Source organism: Panthera tigris, chromosome D3 (genome assembly GCF_018350195.1).
Source record: "Panthera tigris isolate Pti1 chromosome D3, P.tigris_Pti1_mat1.1, whole genome shotgun sequence".
Lineage (NCBI taxonomy): Eukaryota > Metazoa > Chordata > Mammalia > Carnivora > Felidae > Panthera > Panthera tigris.
The window spans coordinates 89,822,515-89,838,246 of NC_056671.1; the positions used below are offsets into that span (position 1 = coordinate 89,822,515).

Below are 15,732 nucleotides of genomic sequence, written 5' to 3' on the forward strand. Positions count from 1 at the left end.
AGCCCTTCTTTTGAATATCAGATTAAATCATGCCTGTGAAAGAGCTTTGAAAATTATTACTGGTATTGAGATTTCCTTTATTTTAACTTTTTTAAATGTTTATTGTTGAGAGAGAGAGTGCAAGCAGAGGTGGGGCAGAGAGAAAGGGGGACAGAGGATCCACAGCAGGCTCTGTGCTGACAGCAGAGAGCTCAACGTGGGGCTCGAACTCACGAACCGTGACATCATGACCTGAGTCGAAGTCGGGCATTCAACTGACTGAGCCACCCAGGCACCGCGATATTGAGATTTTCTTTAAAAGAGAAAGGTAGTGGGGTTTGTTATTGCTGTTTTAATGGTAGGAAGTTAGAGGGAAAGGGCTGAAATGATTGTTCGCGTTTATTTCAAGTTGCTATTGAGTCACGAGTCTCAGCCACGGATGTGCCTGTGTGTTAGCGGTCCATCCATATGTCGGCAGGACAGTCTGAACATACGTCTGCAGTGAGGGTTCGAAAAGGTCGATAGAAAGCTTTTTTTCAGAATAGAAACTTACCACTTAACTTACTTGAATTATTTCTATTCTTATTTATTATGCTTTATATTTTTAAAACTGTCTTTAAAAAAGCATATGATCCTGAAATAATGTCCTTTCTAGTATGTATTTTAATGTTTTGTGAAGTCCTCAAAGGCAGTCACAACATTTAAAATAAAGTCAGAATAGTAACACCTCATACAACTGGCTGGAGATAATCTAAAATTCATGTAAATCCAATCCATTCGTCGTTTTGTGATAGATCTCAGGCCCTCACAGGACTCAGCCCCATCCCCTACCTGCGTGATCTTAGAAGTTTTAAAGTAGTGGTTAATTTCTTTCCAGTGAGAACTCCACTCTCTTCTTTCTTGGGAGGCCTCGCTAAGTATAATTAGCTGTGTAATTCGGAGCCACATTAAAACTCTGCTTAGGGATTCTTTCCTTGCTGCCGCAAGGTTATACAGGCACATGACAGTGTGTGTACCTCATCAGCAAGCAGAATTGTGATCTTATCTGGCTAGCATTCACGAACTGAATTCTGAAAGTTAAAATAGTTAAAGAGAAAAAAAGAGAAAACAAAATTGTGATCTTATCCCCCCTGACAACTTCATTTATCAAAATTTTAAGGGGGAAAAAATTGATTGTACAAAGTTATAGTGGGTACGGTATGATTTTATCAGGTAATTGATGTGGCTTTTATTTTTATATAGACCTTTATCAACTGTTTAATTCAATATAATTTATATATTTAAAAAATTTGCACACCCTCACATTCATATCTTGACCCTGAGTAAAATGCAGTTTTATACGAGGGAAACGAGGTAGGTGTGGGCAGGTCTTCCTGCTGATGTGGCATAATTGTTACCGTTCCTGCTGAAACCATCTGTGGGAAAATAATGTACAGGTTCTTCGGGTTATGGGGGAAATTTTGTTGTGCTCTTTCATTAGTACTGAAATTTACTTGAGAAGATGTAAAATACATGTTATCAATCATTTGCGATTTTTTTTTTTTTTATTGAGCAACATTGCCATTTAGCGGGTTTTCCTTGTTTTGAGTTTTTATTTTGGAAATAATTTGAAAAAAAACTTTTTTAACGTTTATTTTTGAGAAAGAGAGAGAGAGAGAGAGAGAGAGAGAGAGGGAGAGAAAACGTGAGCAGGGGAGGGGCAGAGAGAGAGAGGGAGACACAGAATCCGAGGCAGGTTCCAGGTGCTGTCAGCACCAAGGCCAGCCAGCACGGGGCTCGACCTCATGAACCGTGAGATCATGCCCTGAGCCTACGTTGGACACTTAACCCACTGAGCCACCCAGGTGCCCCTAGTTTGAAATAATTTTAAACTCAAAGAAAAGTTGTAAAAGCAGTACAGAGTTCCCAAATATCCTTTGTCCAGCTTCTGCAAATGTTAGTGTCAGATACGACCATGATGTGATTACCAACACCGAAGACATTAGTGTCGGCACAAGACCATTTCGTAAGCTGCGTTCTTCGTTCCCAGCTCACCAGTTTTCCTTCCGTTTTTCTGTTCCAGAACTCAGCTCAGGAACCAACATGCCCTTTACTGTGTTTCTTTGGTCTTTTCCAGTCCATGCCAGTTTTTCAGTCTTTCATTATCTTTGATAACCTCGATGCTTCTAAAGAATATGGATCAGTTATTTTGTAGAATGTTCTTGTATTGCAGTAGTCTGATGTTACTCATGATTCAATTAAGTTTTTTTTTTTTCTTTTTAAGTTTTGTTTATTTACTTAGAGCAAGCAAGCGGGGGAGGGGCAGAGAAAGAGATTGGGAATCACAAGCGGGCTCCACACTGCCAGTGTGGAGGCCGACTCGGGGCTCAGACCCACGAACCATGAGATCATGACCTGAACTGAGATCTGGAGTTGGCCGTTTTACTGAGTGGGCCACCCAGGCGCCCCTCAGTTAAGGTTTTTAAGCGTCTTGCAGAGCAGACGTCTGGCACGTCAGGGTGTGTTATGGTGGGCGATGTAAACTGGATCCATTGAGTGAGGTGGTCTCTCCATATTTCTCCACTACAAACTTACTGTTTTCTCCTTTTTAATTAATTCACATCTCAGGGGAGTTACTTTCAGATTATGAAAATAACCTGTTTCTCCTCAAGCATTTGCCCACTAATTTTGACATTCATTAGTGGATCTTGCCTATCACAGGAACCTTGGAGTTTTAGCAGTAATATTCTCTTTCCCTCCTTCCTTCCACGTTTAATTGGAATTCTTCTTTAAGGAATATCTGTCCTTTCACTCCCAATTATTTCTTATTCAATTTATTTTTACCAGTATGAATTTATTATACTCTGTGGTTTACGATTCAGTGTCGTTATTTATTTTCTTGCTCAGATTGCCCCAGCTTTGGCCACCGCGAGCTCTCCTGGTTGGGCTTCTGTGTCCTTTGATGGCCTCCATCCTTTTCCGACTGTCCCTAGAGCCCCACAGTGTGCTCTAGGTCATCTGGTGTTCTGCCTGCCCTAATCCTAAAATCATCCTCTTCTTTAAGGATCTTTGGTTTCTTTTATTGGAGAATGGTATTTAGAAACCAAGGTATGCACACTATGTGTACTAATTGCTTCCATGCACCCTTGGCTTGTGGGCTTTCTCAGCAGACAGAAGTAGGAAATGTATGTGTGCATACTAACCCCTGCATTGCCATAAATACACAGTTTTATCGATCTATCTAAAACATAAATTGTCTTTGACCTAAGTAGAAGAACTAAAACTCTAAAACCCTTAGATGAAAACATACGAACAAATCTTTGTGACCTTCAGTTGGGCAATAGTGTTTTGGATATGACACCAGAAGCTAAGGCAATAAAAGAAAAAATAAATTGGACTTCTTCAGACTAACAACTTTTGTGCCTCAAACCATACCATCAGGAAGATGAAAGGAAAACCCACAAAATGGGGAAAAAAAATTGCAGATCTGCCTGATGAGGGACTTACATCTAGAATATATAAAGATGCCTTGAACTCAACAGTAACAAAGGAGATTACCTAATTTAAAAACAGGCAGAGGACCTGAATAGCCATTTCTCCAAAGAAAAATAGAAATGGCCAGGAAACACATGAAAAGGTGCTCAACATCATTACTTGTCAGGGTGATGCAAATCAGGACCCCGATGACAGTCCACGTCTAGGTTGTTTACTCTTTTGGCAGTTACATAAACAGGGCTGCTGTTAACATTCACATACAAGTCTCTGTGTAAATGTAAGGTTTCATCTATCTCAGGTAAATATCTGGGATTGAGACGCCTGGACAATACAGTATGTATGCATTTAACTTTTAAAGAAAACTGTCAAACTTCCAAAGCGTCTACACATTTTCTGTTTCTACCAGCGATGCGTGGGAGTTCCGTTTGTCCCGCCTCATCGCCAGCGCTTACAGTTGTCGGTTTTTTTAAGTCGTTCTAATAGGAGTTTCGTGGTATTTCATGGTTTTAATTTGATTTGATCACTAATGATGTTGATTATCAGTGCTTGTTTGCCATCTGTATATTTTCTTTGATGACGTGTCTTTTGAAGTGTCTCATTGGGTAACTGAGCTTTAAGAGTTTTTCATGTATTTTGGACACAAGGCCTTTGTCAGATACATGATCTTCAGATATTTTCTCTCAGGTGGTGCCTTGCCTTGTTTCCTCTTAACGTTGTCTCTCGCCGACAAACCGTTTTTAAGGCAGTAGCCTCCCCGCCTTACCTGCAGTTCCACTTTGCGTGGTTTCGCTGGCCTGCGGTCAGCGCGGCCTCGAGGCGAGTGGCCCTCCTGCTGCGGCAGCGTCAGAAGGAGCCTCGCGCGGCCTCACCGCGCCCGCGTCACGCACCTCCCTGCTTCTCATCGCACGGGCGTCTTACCGTCTCCCGTGATCACAAGAAGGGCGAGGACAGCGCGGTAGGACCTTCAGAGAGAGACAGAGACCACATTCACGCAACTGGGATCACAATATATTGTCGTAATTGTCCTCTTTTACTAGTTGTTGATCTCTTACTGCGCCTAATTTATCAATTGAATGTTTTCACAGGTATGTATGTGTGGCAGGAAAAAAAATGTACGTTACTATCTGTGGTGTCAGGCATCTGTTAGGGTTCTTGGAACATACGCCCCGTGGCTAAGAGGGGACTACGTTATTCACGAAGTCCAGTTTATTAATGTTTTTCCTTACGGTTTGTCCTTTTGATACGGTATCTTAAACCTATTTGCCTAACCCAAGTTGCAAAGATTAACTCCTGTATTTTCTTCTGGAAGCTTTGTGTTTTTGTAGTTTATATTCACATCCGTGATCTATTTTGAGTCAAATTTTGGATAACGTGAGGGTTTTGGTGTTCATAGAAGTGTCTTTTTTTTCTTTCTTTCTTTTCTTTTTTTTTTTTTTAGCAACATTGGTTGAAAACACTACCCTCTTTCTATAGAATTGCCTTTGCACTTTTGATGAAAATCAGTTGACAGTATTTCTTTGAGTCTATTTGTTTCCTCTCTACTACCATAGCAGTTTCTAAAATTATGCGTGGATGTGTCTTAAATTTTATCCTAAAATTCCCATAATTGGATATATATATTCTCCTTCGATTTCACATACCCAAGCTCTTTATTCCTCTGTAATCTAACATAAACTCATTGACAATCTCTCTGATTTGTCACCATCTTGTCCTTCTCCTGAATGACTGTATGACTTAGGGTAGATTACTGTGCCTGGTATTTTTACAAAAATCGATCATTTAAAAAAAAAAACCTTATGAACAAATAAAGTGGAGATATGCATATTTATATACAGAATATATAGTGGCCAGTTAAATTATTGTTCCTTGATCCTTTATATTATTGAATAAGAAAGGCCCTTCACTTTTTGCTTATAATAGAATTCTTCTCTGGTTAGTTTTGCCATCATGATAGATAGTTTCATATTGTGTCTTCTTTTTTCTTTTTTTGATTCAAGTTTTGATTTAAATTCCAGTGGGTTGACATATAGTGTAATATTAGATTCAGACGTAGATTAGTGACTCATCACTTACGTACAACACCCAGTGCTCATCACATGTGCCCTCCCTAATGCCCTTCACCCATCTAACCCATCCCCCTGCCCACCTCCCCTCCAGTAACTCTATGTTCTCTGTAGTTAAGAGTCTGCTTTATGGTTTCCCTCTCTCCTTTTGTCCCCCCGCCCTGTGTTCATCTGTTTTGTTTCTTAAATTTCACATATGAGTGAAATCATATGGCATTTGTCTTTCTCTGACTGACTTATTTCGCTCAGCATAATGCACTCCGGCTCCATCCAGGTGGTTGCAAATGGCAAGATTCATTGTTTTTTATGGCTGAGTAATGTGCCATTGTGTATATAAACCACATCTTCTTTATCCATTCATCAGTTGATGGACATTTAGACTCTGCATACTTTGGCTCCTCTCATTGATAATGTTACTATAAACATCAGGGTGCATATTCCCTTTGAATTAGTATGTATATGCCATTTGGGTAAAGACCCAGTAGTGAAATTGCTGGATTGTAGGGTAGTTCTTTTTTTTCAGACTTTTTGAGGAACCTCCATACTGTTTTCCACAGTGGCTGCACCAGTTTGCATTCCCACCGACAGTGTAAGAGGGTTTCCCTTTCTCCACATTCTCACCAACACCTCTTGTTTTTTGTGGTGTTAATTTTAGCCATTCTAGCAGGTGTGAGATGGTATCTCCTTGTGGCTTTGGTATGTATTTCCCTGATGATGAGTGATGTTGACCATCTTTTCATGTGTCTGTTAACTGTCTGGATGTCTTCTTTGGGAAAATGTCTGCTCATGTCTTCTGCCCACTCCTTAACTCGATTATTTGTTTTTTAGGTGTTGAGTTTGATAAGTTCTTTATAGATTTTGGATACTAACCCTTTATCTGTTATTTGCAAGTATCTTTTCCCACTCCAAAGGTTGCCTTTTAGTTTTGTTAATTGTTTCCTTCACCGTGTAGAAACTTTTTATCTTGATGAGGTCCCAATAGTTCATTTTTGCTTTTGTTTCTCTTGCCTTATGAGACGTATCTAGTAAGGACTTGCTGTGGTCAATGTCAAGGAGGTTGGATCGATCCCATGTACAATTGCACCGAAACCCATAAGATACCTAGGAATAAACCTGACCAAATAGGTAAAAGATTTGTCTTCTAAAAACTACAGAAGACATATGAAAGAAATTGAAGATGACACGAAGAAATGGAAAAACATTCCACGCTCATGGATTGGAAGAACATTGTTAAAATGACTGTATTGCCCAAAACAGTCTACAGTTTTTATGCAGTCCCTATCAAAATGCCACCAGAATTTTTCACAGAGCTAGAACAAACAGTCCTAAAACTTGTACGGAACCAGAAAAGACCCCAAATAACCAAAGCAATCTTGGAGGCAACCAAAACTTGAAGGCATCACAATTCCAAACTTCAAGTTATATTACAAAGCTGTGGTCTTTAAGACAGTGTGGTGCTGGCAGAAAAACAGACACATAGATCATTGGAACAGAACAGAAAACCCAGAAATGAACCTACAACTATATGGTCACCTAATCTTTGACAAAGCAGGAAAGAACATCCAGTGGAAGAAAGACAGTCTCTTCAACAAATGGTTCTGGGAGAACTGAACAGCGACATGCAGAAGAATGGACCTGGACCACTTTCTTACACCATGCGTACAAATAAACTCAAAATGGATGGAGGACATGAATGTGAGACAGGAAACCATCAAAATCCTAGAGGAGTTCACCATATTTTTCTTACTAGCTAAGAAGCCACTTTAAAAATTTATTTCTACTGCCTCGCGCCCACTAGAATAGCTACTATCGAAAAATAAAATAGTATTGGCAAGGATGTAGAGAATTAGCATAGCTGCTATGAGAACAGTATGGTTGTTCCTCAAAAAACTTAACAATAGAATTACCATTTGATCCAGCATTCCCACTTCTGAGTGTGTGTGTGTGTCTGTGTGTGTGTATGTGTGTCTGTGTATATATAAAATGAAAGCAGATCACACTCATAACAACATTATTTACAATGGCCAAAAGTTAGAAACAATCCAAATGCCCATCAACGAATTAATGGATAAAGAAAATATGTTATATTATATACGTTATTATACATATATATTATATATTATAAAACATGTGTAATACACATATAATTATATAAAATATATAATATAATACATACATTGGAATATTACTCAGACTTAAAAAGAAGGAAATTCTGACACCTGCTACAACGTAAATGAGCCTTATGCTGAGTGAAATAAGCCAGACACAAAAGAAAAATACTGTGTAATTCCCTGTCCATGGAGTTAGTCAAGTTCCTGAGGACAGAAACTAGAATGATGGTTGCCAGGGGCTGGGGGGGAAGGGATGTGAGGGGTTGCTTAGTCTGTACAGTTTCACTTTCGATAGGTGCGCAAGTCTGGAGACTGATTGTACCGCACTGGGAATATACGTAGCACTTCTGGACCGTACGCTTAAAGACGGTTGAGATGGTAAACTTTGCGGATTTTACCACAGATAAAAATTGTGTTGAGTTACAAATACAAAAAAAAAATTCTTCTTATCTTTTCTCTATTTCCTACATGTATCTATGGTAGAAAATATTAAAGAGGTGTCTCTGTTGGTGAGGGGTCATTAGGGAAGGGAGTTGATGGGGATGGGAAAATGAAAATGGGGAAGTTAATACAGAAATTATGCTAATTGGCGTGAGACTTTCAAATTAAATAGACCAAAAAGATGTCATGTGATACATGTTAATCAGCATCTCAACTATATAAATCAATTGAATAAATTTGCGAAGTTAATTTATTCAGGAAAAATATGAAGAAGCAAAATATTTTAGCTTATATAGACATGCTTACACTTTTTAATTTTTTTCCATTTTTTCTATTTCTAACTAAGGTTAAAAACACTTAAATACATTCTTTTAATAGATGAAAATCCATCATAGTAAAGTAGTCACTTAAATCACCTAATAGCTTTTATCGCAGCAGAATATAGCGTGCGCCCCAGCTAGATAAAATCATAGTTTTGATGGCTGGTCTAGATACTTCTTAAAAAGCTCTGCTCAGACAGGTTCACTCTTGTCACAGCTATTAGTGCCATTTGTTGAGTAGCATGTCAGGGTGATTGGCACAGAGTCATTCTTTCGTCTTATGAAAAATCATAATTTTAATGCATGCTTAAAATAAAAACCTCATGTAAGTGACTTCCTGTTTATAAAAGGAAGAGGCAAGACTCCTTTGCAGTTAGTATTGATTATTCATGTTGCATGGAATATAAAATTGTGTTTTCTTTTTAGGGGAGAGAACTCCTTTGAGGGGGAACTGCCTTTCAGGATTTCCTCCATGTTTGTTGTCTGATTCACGATGTTAGAATGAACTGTACTACCTACTGTCTTCTTTCCAGCTGTTGGTCAGGGACAGATTTGGATTCTGTTGGCTTTAAATAGAATCTGTGTCTCCGACTACCAAAGTAGATCCTTGGATCTTGGAGTAAGGTTTATGTCACTTAATCTCTTTTAGTGATAAATGTCTTGCAGTGATTAAATAATATTTGTAAAGTACTTAAAATAGTGCCTGGCATATATTAAGTTCTCTATAAGTATTTAATTAATACAGTATTGAACTGAAATCACTCTGTGTCTTCTGGGTTCTTTTTAATTGTGCCAGTAGGTGCTGCTCTTGAGTGACAAGAGTGGATATTCCAAGTTATATTTTATATTAACAGGTGACCCGGATTGATGGCATAACTTACGTATTCACATTTATATACCTTAGTCTCGTGATTAGAAACAAGACTGTTTCTAATAAATAGACTGTTTACTTTAAAGACTTTCTTAATATAAAATGACAGAGATGTGAAAATGCTCAGGTAGTTCTCTTGAAAGTTTAGAGCACTGTTTATTTTTATAGTATTTATGTCTTTAAAAGGTACCAATCTCATGACCTTTCTCATTATCAGGCAGTTACTGTATCATATTTTCACCTTCTTTCTCGACATAAATTATTTATTGAATCTATTGACATTTTTCTGGCGCATGCAGTCAACACTGAACTGTGGTACTTCTCGGTGTTTTACAGATAACCCGTCGACAGGATTCAGCTTTGTTAGATGAGCCTTGATATTCAGACAGAGCAGATCTCACGTTTACACCAAGGACCAGAGAGGATAGGTGCCAGATGTGGTCCCTCTTGTGCACACTTACTCGTACTGTTACTTCACAGCTTGTAAGCGCTCTTCCTCTTAAACTTCGTGTTTGCTACCGGGATGGGAAGGCGCCACGATTTGTGCAAGTGTGGTGTAAACAGCTGTCGTGATTGACCTGAGGTGCGGGAAGGCGAGTAGAAGAGTCTTGGCTCTGTAAGAGCTGAGGAGTCGGAGGTGAGAAGCCAGACAGCTGGACGCTGAGCAGGCAGAAGTGGCGTTGGGTCCACGAAGGGGATTGGGAGGGAGGGGAGTTGCCGGTTGCAGAGAATGTGCCGCGAGATGCCGAAGGTGGAGAGAAATGAAACAAGCCGGCCCTTCGGAAGCGGCCCAGCGACACTTCAGGTTTCTTCTGTTTGACTTTAATGTTACGCTAATACATCGTCTTTGTCTGTATTTCTGACCTCTCCCCTGTACGTAATGAGGAAAGTTTTCCACGATGTATGCTTTTACGTCATGAATCTTTTACCAAAGAGGTAATTCTGGTTTTAGATATGATTCTGTTGTAATACTTAACATATTTTCTTTTTTACCCCAATTTCTCTATCTGTGTCTAAGAAAATGTGTTAGAAAGACATTCTTAAGATGTTTTATGTTCAGTTTGCGCATACCAAATTTTTAATGTCTTTTTTTTTTTTTTACATTGAAAAAGACATTTGAAATCCAGCGCTGTATATTTTTATTATTTATGGCAGAATCTATTTGGGTGTGTTCATCTTCTGGGCGTTAAGATGTCTACATTTTCACCTATTACGTTTTTATGTATAATCATTTTCACTCAACATATAAGAAACAACAGTTTATCATAATAATACAGGTAAAATTGAGTGTGGTTGGCCTACAGGTTTTGAGTTCCACTCAAAGTGTAACCCACTGATTTATGCAGGCATTCGATTCGTGTGTATATTTAGTTACGTTCCATTTTTGTATGTCCGTGCTGTTATCGGTGTCCCTCTAAGTTAGTCCTGACCTTCCATGCAGTGAAGGGCACGACCAGCCTCCCTACCCACTATTTCTGCCTCCTGAGCAAATGGGAGTTCTGTGAAATTTCCTCAAGTGTGTGGTTCTTTCCCCCTGTTGCTAAGCCAGCCACAAGTCTTGTTTCTGATATGAATCTTGATGTAAAACCCTAAACCATAGAATTCTAGAAAGCTGTGCCACACTGCTGCCATTTATGGGATTTCACCCCGTAGAACCAGATCAGTAAGGCACCAACCGATATCAGAATCGAAGGGGTCTAACCTTTCCTGAATAGCTCCACATGGTTGCTGAAAAGCGTTCTCACTCTCTCTGCTGGCAACTTCTGAGTCATATCTTTGAACAGTTAAATCGGTAATTTTTAAACGTTTTTAGTGGGCAGGTTTTGTAAACTTCGTTGAGTTCATGAGATTTATATTCTTTTGCTTCTTAGTGTGTTGCAAAACACCCTTTTAAAGTTCTGAAGTGACTAGAGATTAATTTCGTTTGACAATTTGCGACTACTTTTGCGTTCGGGCCCACCAGCTTGCCACCAAACAAATGCAGAACTTTGTCCGCCCACGGTGTGCCCAGCGCACTGTGCTATAGGCGTCAGAGACAAAAGAACGAGCAACACAGGCTTGGTCCTTGCCTTAGTAGGGGTTATTGATTTAGTGGAGAATAGACATTAATTGAACGACCAACTATAAATACCCAACTGCTCTCTAAGGTCTACAGAGAAAAGGTTGAAGGTGCTTGGGGAAGGCACGCGGGGAAGTGATCTGCGTAAGGCACTAGGTGAGACTCCTGCCTTAGAGCTAAGTCTTGAGAGAGGGTATGAGTGAAGTGGGAGAAAACATTCCAGGCCCCAGGCAAGAGGGAAATAGTGAATTTGAGGAACCTTGGAAGCCAGTGAGTTGTCATAATACTTTTCTAGTTGACTTAATCTTATTAAGCCTCTTTAACAATAATTTTTTTCTCCTCTTTAGAGTATAGGAAAGATCTAAAAAGAAACATTGAATTCATTCCATTTTAATCTAAATAGTTGACCATATTATATGCGATAGTAACGATTACATATGAGCACTCAATTTGCCAAATGACTGGGCTTTTTTTTGAGAGTATCATCTCATTTAATTTCCAAAACCACCCTGTGCTACTGTTATTCCCCGTTGACTGGTGAGGGGGCCGTGAGGTGAAGTGCCTGACCAGACCTGACATCTGGGAAGGCAGCGTGGAGCGGCTGGTTTCGGGGCCACCGCCCTGGTGCTGCTGCTTTACGCTAGGTGGCCATGTCACGCGTGATACTTGGCGGAAATGTCCCCATCTCAGAAGTGTTTCATCGGTCAGGGTTCCATCACAGAATCAGAACCATTTTGGGAGCTAAAGAACGGAAGGATTTATTGTAGAGAGTAGACCTTTTGTGGAACTTAAAACCTTATGAGTGGTCCTAGGAGAATGAGTCCGGTTTTCTGGGTGAAAGTTCACTTTCAGCCCAGAAGTTTTTAATGTGTCTACCGTGTCTCACACACATCACATGTTGGATTTTCTTGGCAAAATACCACTTTCTGATATACCAGGCAGATGATGAGTTAAATTGAAGACTAAATCATAAAGATTAAGTTTTGAAACTTCAAGAATATAAATGGACTTAAGTCAGTTATTAGAACTTCACAGGTATTCACCTGCTCTTACGCATAGACCATGGGAAGAAGTGGTATATCTAATCAACACCATACGTGCCCGCCTGCCGGCGTCATAACCCCCAGTGTCCACAGCCGCCCTGCCGTGTTGTGGTGTTCCCTGCAGGACTCTCGGTCGGAACTTCTGCCTTGTGCTTCACTAGTGTGTGGCCATTTTAACGAAACCCCTCTTTTCTCCATCCCAGTAGTTTCACCGGTGTCCTCATGAATGAGCCACAGAATATTCAGAATTCTTAACCTTCCTCCTTGGGCTTCTTTTAGAACCTATGACCTTAGGATGCGGTTATGTATCATGTCCATGCAGTGATAATAGGTTTTCTGGTATGCCTTTCCCCAAACATGGTGATTTCATTCCCAAGTATCATGTTCTTTTAGCACTAATATGGTGTCTCGGTTAAGAGTGTTTTCGACCACAGTACTAATCTGACTAATTTTTATCATATGCTCCCTAAAAATATAAAATTTAGACTTTCTGAATCAGCTGCCTTTGGTGGATTTTCACGTAATATTTATTAGAGTGGTTTTTTGCCTATTTCTTGATGCTGACTGTGATATTAACCTTTTATAATTAAGATGCTCTGTCTCCTTGACACATAGTATGCCCTTTTAGTTCTTCTTAATCTTGTTTTTTTTTTTTTAATTTTATCCATTTACTCCTATTCCACTTCGTTGGTACCTTTCAAATGCTAAATGCTGTCCCATTTATCCTTAGTAACCATGCTGAAGTCTTCTGTCCTTTTTAATATTTAGGCTTTATTGGATGAATGTAGATTGCACCTTCTCTAACTGTGTCTTAAATAATTGCCACTTACGGGAATTAAGAACTACAAGACAAGGAAAATGCTGACCCATAGACTAAGCAGAGGGAGAAAACGTTCCCACTGGGTCTAATTTCCTAAGAAGGACCATCAGGATAGTGGCGAGGGCCTGAAATTATGGTCTGAATGACCTCTAGAAAATGATCCATCCACAAAGGAACTTGCCTGTGTTTGCACCAAGCAAAATAGGGATAGGGGTAGGCACCCCACCGAAGAAAGACTGCTAGCCCCCTTGTCCTTGGCTAGGTTATTTTTATAAGGAGAGAAAATAATCATTTAGACCACAGAGACAGAACTGACATTGCAGGATGAGACGTGATCCAAGGTTGTGAGTATAAGCTGGTGTAGGGATACGTTTGATCCAGAAGAGGGATTAATGAAGTATCTGAAATTCTGACTTGCATCCTGTGTCACCTCTTTATTATTTTAGGGCATAATTTCTATTGTGTGTGGCATGTAGACATTTATCCAAACATGCATACCTAAAATATCCATGAGACTTCCACATCTTCCATTTCTTTCACATTATTTTTTATTCTGTAATCTGGACTCTTGAGAGTGAATATATTAAAAAATTAGAATTGAAATGCAAGAAAAACGACCTTCATTATTAGATCTTTATATATTTGACATAATCACTGTGGTATTTTCTATTTAAAACAAAGTACAAGGTAACAAGTAGATTTTTTATATATAATGGCGTTCATTAGCTCAATAATAATCTGACATCAGAAGACCAATATAGAACAATTACTATAAACAACTAATTGTGTTTTCAAATCTTTTATTTATCAACGCCAGACACCTAATAATTGAAGTGTGAAGGAGAAAGACAAAGAAGTAGATGTCAAATAATTAAGAAAGGTATTATATCTTCGGTCTAAAAACATTCACATGAATTACATTTTTATTTCAAATGCTTACATAGTCAAGTGATGATGGAAACAAACTTCATAATATTTGTATAACCTCATGGTAACAGAAGACATAGAAAACAGAACCAAAAAGGGAAAAAAAGTAAACAAAACTTCACAATCAATTATGAGAAAATATTTGCAGCACATAAGGTGGATACAGGATTAGTATAATTAGTATGCCCACAGAAGGTCACTATTCTTAGTGTACCAAAACCTCCTTCAAATTGATTTTTTTTCTCAGAAGACAAATCTGAATAGGCATTTTAAGATGCAGATTACTAGTAGGCATACGCAAAGATATTTAACCTCACTAGCTGTGAGTACTTTACAACAATAAGATGCCAATTTTTAACCATTGGCAGAAACTTAAAAGGTTGGAAATGGCCACTGATGAGACATATTTTGGAAAGCTAGAAATCTCATATATTACTGGTGGGAGAATGATTTGCTAAAAAAAATGCTGTTGGATTATAAAAGGCACATACCATCGACCTCAGCAATTCTATTAAAGCGTCGTTCTTACGGAATAAACGCACGGATGTATGAGGATATTTTGTTGTGAGTCATCGTAATGGTCAAGAACTGGAAGCCATGTTAACACCCATCAGGAGGGGCCTGTGCAGACAACGGTCAAATGCGTGGCTGTCAAGGAGCTGGATGTCTGCGTGCTGACCTGTGATAGGTGACTACGGGCAAAAAGCAATCGCAAAGTCTCGTGTTCCCTATGCCTGTTCTTCCAGAAGGAAAAAGAACTCACCCTACTTGTATACTTGTGTGAGCATGAAGAATCATGTAGATAACGTATAGCAAACTTAGTATCAGACGTCTCAGGGGGTACGTTTAGATGGTGAATGGATCCTGTGCATTTTTTCTTTATATATCTCAGGATTGCCATGGTTTGTTTTCATGACAAACATATATTCTGTAATTTAAGAGCCTCTAACAAGATCTGAAAATGATATGCTGAGAGCGTCCCCCATTTCATTTTTTTAACATATGTACTTGTTTAGGAAAAAAAACGATGGCTCTAACAGCACAGGTTTTTCTGGATTTCCTACAACGTGTTGCTTTTTATCATTAGAAGGGAAGGCAGTGAATGCTGTTAACACGATTTTAAAGACCTCAGTAATCAGAATTGAGGAAATAGACCTCTCTTCTCCAGTTCTGTCAAGATTGCCAGCATGGGATGGTTAACACACACACACACAGCAAAACGAAACAAGAGAGTCGTCTCATAATGTGATCAGGCTGCTTTGAGTCAGCTCTGAAACTCGCTCGCGGTATGACCTTGTGAAACTTACCCCTTTAGCTGTCGCCTTTAGGTGGTGCATGTCATGTATGAAATGGGTTTAGAAACCTATCTGGTCATGGACATGATGAGAATGAGCTTCTTAGATGACATCAAGTCTCTGCAGTGCTTCTTAAATAGTCCTTGCCAGTTAAGTCATCTGCTAAGGTTCCCCCAAGATCCTGAACATTAGAGGAAATGTGTCAGTCCCCTTGTCCTGTGCGGGAAGGGAGTTGTGGACAGGACACCGTGACCCCTGCCCTTATAGGGCTTGGCGCCCTAAGAGAGGCTGGCAGTCACCCGCTGTCACGAGTAGGACTTGCGATAGCT

At 39.4% G+C, this 15,732-nt stretch overlaps 1 protein-coding gene across 6 annotated transcripts in view; it reads left to right on the forward strand.

Annotated features, from left to right (window-relative positions):
• Positions 1–15,732, forward strand: part of ZNF407 (zinc finger protein 407) — a 454,006-nt gene that overhangs the window by 318,604 nt on the left and 119,670 nt on the right. The gene's annotated exons all lie outside the window — the stretch shown is intronic.